Source organism: Mytilus trossulus, chromosome 4 (assembly GCF_036588685.1).
Source record: "Mytilus trossulus isolate FHL-02 chromosome 4, PNRI_Mtr1.1.1.hap1, whole genome shotgun sequence".
NCBI classification, from domain to species: domain Eukaryota; kingdom Metazoa; phylum Mollusca; class Bivalvia; order Mytilida; family Mytilidae; genus Mytilus; species Mytilus trossulus.
Genome location: NC_086376.1, coordinates 38748705 through 38757157, shown reverse-complemented (window position 1 = coordinate 38757157; position 8453 = coordinate 38748705). Strand labels below are relative to the sequence as shown.

The 8453-nt window shown below is 31.5% G+C and overlaps 1 long non-coding RNA gene across 2 annotated transcripts in view; it reads left to right on the top strand.

Annotated features, from left to right (window-relative positions):
* Positions 1-228: 228 nt before the first annotated feature.
* Positions 229-8453, top strand: part of LOC134713912 (uncharacterized) — a 30342-nt gene continuing 22117 nt past the window's right edge. Inside the window, exons 1-3 of one of the 2 annotated variants that reach the window (XR_010106419.1) lie at positions 229-395; positions 1854-1930; positions 4010-4081. This is a non-coding gene — a long non-coding RNA (uncharacterized LOC134713912). Of the gene's footprint in view, positions 396-1853; positions 1931-4009; positions 4082-8453 lie in introns of those variants that run through there. The other variant, XR_010106420.1, reaches the window with a different exon arrangement.

Here is an 8453-nt window from a genome sequence, read left to right as displayed (position 1 = left end):
AGGCATTTTCTTATGTAGAAAATGTTGGTTTAAGCCTGGATTTAAACCTCTCACTTGTATGACAGTCGCATCAAATTACATTATATTGACCATGTGTGAACAAGACAAACAGACATAATAGGAACTGATTTGTCTAGTGTGAATATACAAGATTGGATGTGTTTGTTTTGATAACTGATTCATTATTGAAAATTGTTGATTGTTTTCTTTTACTTTATTGTTTTAGCAGTAAACGGGTTATGTCAGTTCCCGTGTGATATACAGGAAAGGACGTTTACCAATGGAGATGTTGATTTGGTTGCACCAAATCCATCCACAATGCGGATTATGAAAGGGTATAAACTACTCGCAGAGGAAAAATGCATAGAAAGAGACGGACAGTTTTTTCTCACCATGTACGTATATTATCTGATATAGTATAATACAGTAATGAAATATGTCTATTTCAAATTAAATTCCATTGGCTGTCTTCTTATTACAGCGAAAGTGCTATATCTGTTACTTATGATAAAACTCATTAAAGATGTCAGGCTTAGAAATTGTTTTGCTCGAATCAGAACAATGACAAAGCTGGTGATTATTAATGTGGAACATTAACAACAAGCATTTGATACGTTTGATTGATTAAACAATTGCGATACCAGAATCATACCTTACCATGTGTTCGTGATGCTGGGCTTTCAGTATAACTAAAGTGGTTCGTACTTATAATTTCTGTAAAACCCAAGTTTTTTTTGTGGCAATTTTTGTGAAAGGTTGATTTTTTTTTGTAACCACGTCTCATATGACAGCTAAATTGAAAACTTTCGTCACAGTTTTCTCAGGAACTACAGTCTAAGGATTTCTGGAATTTGGTTCAGGGTTTATGTAAGTCAGCTATACTGCGTGATGCGTTTTTAGATTCATCACTTAACATCATCAGTGAGAAGTAGTTACACTTGTTAATTGTGTTTTAATTATTTTGAAGTGACTAAGCTCACATGCGATGTAAATGATAACGCAATGAGGACATACGCAGTGCATTTTTTATTTTCGCAACCTATTTTTGAACAATCCAAAAATATTTGCTTTTAGAACAATTTTTATGTAAATCTTCATTTCGATTTTATATTTTTTATTGCCTTCCATCTTAACATTTAGTTTTATATTAAATCATAGCCTGGAACACATATCTTTGATGGCTTTATAGCGACATGTGTTGATTCAGTATCTGTTGTTTCCCTCTTTTTATGTGACAGCTTTTGAATGACTCATGAAATTCAATGTCATACTGATTCATTTTGAGACTGCATCAGCGTCTAAATTCTTCAATGCTGATCTTCAAACTCAAACTCAAACATTTACATATAAGTGAATTATCAAGTACATCAAACGAAAAGAAAACAACTGTCACGTTCCTGACTTGATACAGTCATTTCCTTATGTGAAAATCTGGATTAAACATGTGTTTAAAGCGAACCAGTCATCCCACATGTATGACGGTTGCATAAAATTATATTTTATTGATGACAATGTGAGAACAAAACAGACATATTAGGAAATATGTCAAAATTAGGGTTACAGTAGTCAACACTGTTTCTTTATATATAATATTAAATACTATAAATACAAACATCGAGATATAAGAAAGAAAAACAAAATGTCACACCCACAAAAATGAAAGTCAAGAATACAAAACATGACCATTTCACAATAACTATGTTAGTTACAGTGCGGGAGATAACTCCCCAAAAATGGGGTTATAAGGTGATTAGAAAAATTATGTCGTACAACTAAATCGAGAACATCGCTTATGTTTAATTTCTTTGATGTATCAGAGGTATTGCGATTAATTGTTTTATTGTTTATTTCAGATTCAGAGGCAAATATGTGTGTAACAAATATATCGAAGTATGCAACAATGCCTTTGTTGTGTATGGAACAATTCCCCGTAAGTTCGTATACACTTTTAAAATGTTTTCCAAAGCTTTTGGTCACAAATATGTTTTTTAAATCGATTAGAAACCTGTGCTATAATCACTTAAACGAACTTTGCTTATCATCATATATCTTTGTCAAGTTGCCTAATCCGCTCAACGTCCAATCCTCCAGCAAATGTACAATTATTGTCAAATTAGCATTGAAACTCTATAATAGTTGACATTTTATGCATAACCAAAGACATTTTGTTGCTCTTTAAACCTCTGGTAGGTTAATCATAATGATGCCCTGATTGGCAGATTATAGTGAATATGTCGTTACTACTATCCAGTTCCCATTTCACGAATGTGACCTACGGAATTAAACTTATACCAGGGTTTGTACTAACATAGACATCACGATCGGTGCCTCATGTGGAGCAGAACCTGCTTACCCTTCCAGATCACATGATATTCCCCATTTTTTTGGTGTGTGTTGTTAAGTCTATTTTTTTATAAGTTGTGTTTTGTGTACTATTGTTTGTATGTTTGTCTTTTTCTTTTTTAGCCATGGCGTTATCATGTTATTTTTCGATGTATGAGGTTTAATGTCCCTCTGGTATCGTTCACCCCTTTTTTACTGCTATGTTTATCTTGAAATATTGGTCTATCGACATACATGAAGTTGGTATTATACATTTATATCACATTTTAAGATATAATCAACCCTTGTTGAATTTAATCTGTGTTTGTCCTATATTGGTACAGTTCAGGCTTATTTAACAATTTGTGTCGCAATCAAGGATATGAAAAATTATAAATTGTCACATGTTTAAAAATGTACATATCGATCAAATTCAGTGAAATAAAAAAAAAAACACACTTAACAGAACTACCCGGCTGGTAGGTACTTTGATGCGCCATGGTTGTATTTTGTCTACATAACATATATACTCATCGTTGGTGATAGAATCAAACAATTGGAAAGGCCTCATCATTCACGAAGTTCAACAGCCTTTCTGATAGCTTATAACAAATATCTGTAATGCAATATGGTTAAAAATACCTTCATTCAGCGAAAAGGACACTTATTGATTTAGTTTGGTAGTGTCAAAGACACATCGCTAAAGCTCAATTCGTCATCTAGTCGTGTCATTTTTCTTCATTTTTCATTTTTGTACATGACAACATTTAATAGATACTATATTTACTCGAACATGTAAAGCCTGTTACCCTTGGTTAAGAGAGACAACTCTTTAATCAAACCATTAGCATAAGACGTCAGAACCTCCTTTTCGCGTCCACTAGTCAACTGTCGAGCAGTGAACCAGGATCATAGCATAATTAAGTAATGTGTTTGACATGGCAAGATTTCAACAATCCGTTGTTATAACATTAACGGTACCAATTCTTTTGCACTAAGTGGACATTTTGATAAGAAAGGTCTATTCCATGATGTCGAGGCCAACATATCAGAAAATTGTAAGCCAAAACCAAACATGGAATAGGTCTGATGTAAATAAAACTGTTTAAGTTGAGATTTGTCCTGAACGGACGGATTCCTCTGCATGCCCTCCTATGATCATGCGTTAGCTTGTTAGTTTGTTTGTTGAACAAATGTACTTTAATATAAATTGCACATACATACTTATAACTTAATTTCCCAAATGTTGTTACAGCAAAGTTTAATGAAACTTTATTCCTATTTGAATGCCAGTACTGGGCTGTTGGTGCCCTCAACTGTCAACCAATTAAGGTATCGACTCAGTGATAGCAATCATCATTAATGTTTACATTTTTCTACACGAGGTGCGCATTTATAAATTAGATGTCTCTTCATGCAGCTCGTGGGAAGAAAAATCCGAAACTTATTTTAATTAAAAAGCTTATCAACCATAAAGGACAAAAGACTTCAGTTTAGTCAAAGATCGGGAAGGTACCACAATGATCGAAGTAACTAGAAATTGTTGATGAAACTAATATTCGTCTGTTAAAACGGTTAACTGCTGTAATAGATATAACATGTTTATGTATTTAAAGTTTACCACTGTGGTGCTATTTATCGCGTTTTGAATTAATTTTTGGGATTAATTAAATATTTTATTTTCTAGGAAAGTTTTATAGGCGGCCATCACTGTGTGAAGTATGTAAAGGTCCATATAGAACGGGTCCGGGCCACTTATGGATAGGTAAATTAAATGTTATATTGCTCCAATACATGGTGTACCTTTACATATTTGTACTTTTTCAATGTGAGTGATATAGTTCCCTTTCAACATAACCCTTTGATATTTCAAAGTGAATATGAAAATTTAAAAAAAAATGGCAGGGATAAAAGTACAACATTGACAACTCTTTTTATTTGTAAGAAAAAAATTGCAAATACAAAAAATCTCAATGGATAAGTATGGTCAGCAACTTTTCCAGATTCATGACGGTTGTTTGTCAAACGGTATTGTTCAATAGTTATCAAAGGTACCAGGCTTATAATGTTATACGCCAGACACCTGCTTCGTTTTTCAGTGACGCTCAGATCAAAATATTTAGCAAGCCAAACAAGTACAAAGTTTAAGAACATTGATGATCCAAAATTCTCAAAAGCAGTGATAAAAACGCCTACGCTTATCTATCAGCGCTATCAAATTACATCTAAATAATAAATATGCACTGTTTCTATACTAGTTACAACGTGAATATAACCTTCTGTAAATAAATAAACGATACAAGAAAGAAGATCCGTCGTCATTCCTTGATACAAGCATTACTTTTGATATAGCTAACTCTTTATCTAGAGCTCAAAAAGTTTTATGAAACATGACGATTAGATCTGTCAATTTTCATTAGCATTGCCGACCCTAATACTAACAATAATTCCTCAAAGGGACAGGTTTATAAAAATGTCCAATCAATGCATGCGAAAGTTTTTCTTATATTGGTTGAAAAGAATTGCCGTTTTTCGCAGCGAAATAAAACCGAAAATTTTACACGTGAAATAAACTAGGTTATGTCATTCCTCTGAAATCAATAGTTGTTGTCAGTACGCTGCCGATGACATCATATGAAGGCAAGTTGTGAATGTGAAAAAAAAAGGATAGAGTTTCTTACATTTTATATTTTAATTCAATTTAAAAGCCCATTAACAATGCATCAAAAGAATCAAACTATTCAAATATCGGGAAAGCATTCAACTCGTGGCGATCAACAATGAAAATTGACTCACGCATACCACGCGTTTTTTTCTATATTTGATTGCTTTTATTCGTTATTCTATAAATTATACACTCCATAACACAACTACAACCTCTGTCCGCGCACTTCTAAATAACAAAAATAAAAAAGATTAACAACAACCGGAAATTCAGATAAATTTTAATCATCTTATTTTTATCATTTGTAATTTGTTAATTTTATATCAATCGACACTATTCCAAAATAGTCCAGTACACATAGTATTAGAATTACTTTAAAAGTAGATTTTAATTTTCAGATTAAAAAATAATACTGTTTTGATCGCACCCCTCCATCCGTCCATAACGACAATGTTTTCAATTTCAACTTTATATGTTATCGGAGGTTTAAACGATTCAACATTTTTAGTAATTAAACTTATTTACATTTTTCTTACGTTTTAGACAAAGAGGCTGGCAGTGAGTTTGTTTTAGAGATTTAAATTACTAAATCGTTCCATATACAGCAGGGAACACTTAAACAAAAGTACAAATTGATCTAAAGAGTATAAAACAATACCTTTCTAGCGAGTAGATATCAAATAATATACCTTCTATTGTTTTGTTTAGCAAGCAGGTTATGTAGTTTATTATTTTTCTGAATCTTTACGAGGCAAATGCTCATCAGTTTGTATAATCGCCATCTTCGTGCAGTTAGATTATGTGTCTTCGACAGCAAAATATCGGTCTAGATCTTTGATTAAATGTGAAATATAGTAAAAAGAATACATTTCATCTAAATGAATACAGATTATTTCGTGATTAAACGTTTTTTGCTTCTAAAATAACTTTTTTTTATTTTTGCAATTTCGTAATAAAATGGAGATAACTCAGATGATGTAAATTTTATGAAAAATGTGTAGCGAATGTTCCAAAAATACAAGGACACATGTGCTAAGATATCATTTTTAAAATAAATTCTTAAAGGACATTATAAGAGGTATTTTCTTTATCATCTTTAAATTCAACTGTTTATACAAAATCCTACAATTTTATACGAAAAAAATAAATCAGGACACATTCTTTGTAGTATATTTTTGAAAAATACTCGATATACACTAGGTTTGCCAAACTATGAAAATTTCTATTTGATTTGGACACCCCTATCTAACTTAACCATGACGGAACACTTTTGAAAAAGATAATAATCAGTACACGGTTTCAAAATAAATAACTTATCTTAACACTAGTATTTATTGATAGGGGATTATTCAAGGAATCAAAACAGCAAAATAATTTTATAGAGGTCTATTTGCATGTTTTCGAGGTATTAGCCATCGAAATTTTGGCAGGAATTGTTCTTTTTTGATTTTTTTACTTTATCGTAGCTCTTAGGTCCTTATGTTATTTTTTGGACTATTTGCGGACCATTCTATGCATTATATGGTCCGCAAATAGTCAAAAAATAACATAAGGACCTAAGAGCTACGATACCACAGCTAACTTTATCATTGCCATGGCGTTGTCATTTTAATTTCGATTTATGAGTTTGACTGTCCCTCTGGTATCTTTCGCCCCCTTTTAAAGTTCTCAAAAACTGTTAAAAAATAAATAAGATTTTATAAGACTTTTACAAATGTCTCATCATTATACATTCAAAAGATTTATAAAAAGTAGAATGGGGCAAACAATTTTCGTAATTAAACGAGCTAGAACAAATGAAAGCAACTAATTGTAGTCTGAAACATTCTTAATCTGAACGTTTAAATCATACATGCAGAATGTACCTATGTTCGAAATGCAAAATGCGTATTTAATGAATTTGTATGTAGGTGCTTTAATGGCCTAAAATGGCCCCAGATTTACAAGATAATAAAAATTCTAACAGAGCAGATTTTCCTCCATAAATTATTAGAATATGAGTAAATGATTTAAAAAAAATGTTTTTATTTAACTAAAAAAGGTTCAATGACGTCACAATGGTAGGTGCAAATGACGTCATTATTGGGAAAATAAGCAAAAATATCGAAAATTTGATGTTTTTTCTAAATTTTGACCACCGCACCATGCTTGCACCAATTAGAAATTTTAACATTTTGACAAGTTCATACATATCAAACTTTGGATAAAAAATATTTTTGGTGCAAGGTTGGTGCGATAGTTTATTTTATATTTTTCATAGCCAAGCGGAGCAATAAAAAGCTGAAATTTGCCGTCCAAATTGGACCTTTTCATCTTACAAAGTTTAGTTTATACATTCTTATGCCTATAGAAACTTTTTTTTGTTTATGAATGTAAAGTGTATTCCTAATTATATTTCCGTAAGTTTATCTAGTTAAATTTCTTTAAAAAATCTGACAGCAATGAACTTCATGTGTAAGGCAGTCAATAACAACTTTGAGGACATTTTTTTTAATTATGAAATTTTAGATAGACCTTCAATATAACTAAATCTGTACATTTCTGATGTTTTTGCTAATTATAAATTCAAAATTTGTTGTTTGAATGGGGCAATCTTCTCTCTCTGGTGTTAGGGTCAGATCCATGATTTATGTAACGAAAAGGGGGGTGTGTATTTTACTTAAATTTCCATAATTGGCGAGAAACACGAGATTTATTTCGAAAATGAAACTACCTATATATTCCAATTGGATGTGTCTTTGTGGGTAATGCGCATAGAGAACAAGTTCTATAAAATTTGATGGTAAAAAACGGTAACGGCATAAGGTAGACTATCCATTAGTATTGTCATCTGATAAAATCATGCCGATTATAAGATACACAGTTTTCTCTGCTTTCAAATCTTTCTGTTTGAACCCGTCGAACTGGAACTTATCAATTATTGGTCATGATAAATACTAATTATTTTGAAAACAAAAGGTCCTGGAATGGAGTATTTTTTAATCAACAGCATTGTCCTATATTAGTTATAAATTAAGTTGAATTCTTTGATTCGTTGTTTTACGTCACTCATGCCCGCTAACAAATTGAAAACTGTACCTATACGCCTTATTTTTATTCCAGATTTTTAGTATTCGTACTGTTATCTTAGAAAGTCTTACTGATTAAAATACTACAATAGGTAACAATTTGACAATTTAGTAGTGTCAACCCTGTGATTATGACCCGTGTATATAGCATATTAATCCTGTATATGTCGTGTACAAGTTGCGATTTTGTACAGGTTATAACATGTACAAAAATATTGTACAACTTATAACTTGTATAATGCAAAAATACAAGTTATAACATGTACAAAAGTACCTCGTACATGTTATAACCTGTACAAAATATTGCTGAAAAATGGTTTCAACTTGTACAAAATTGAAAAAGAAGGATATGTTTCTATTATTGCAACAGATGTTATTAACCTCAATAATATTTTCAT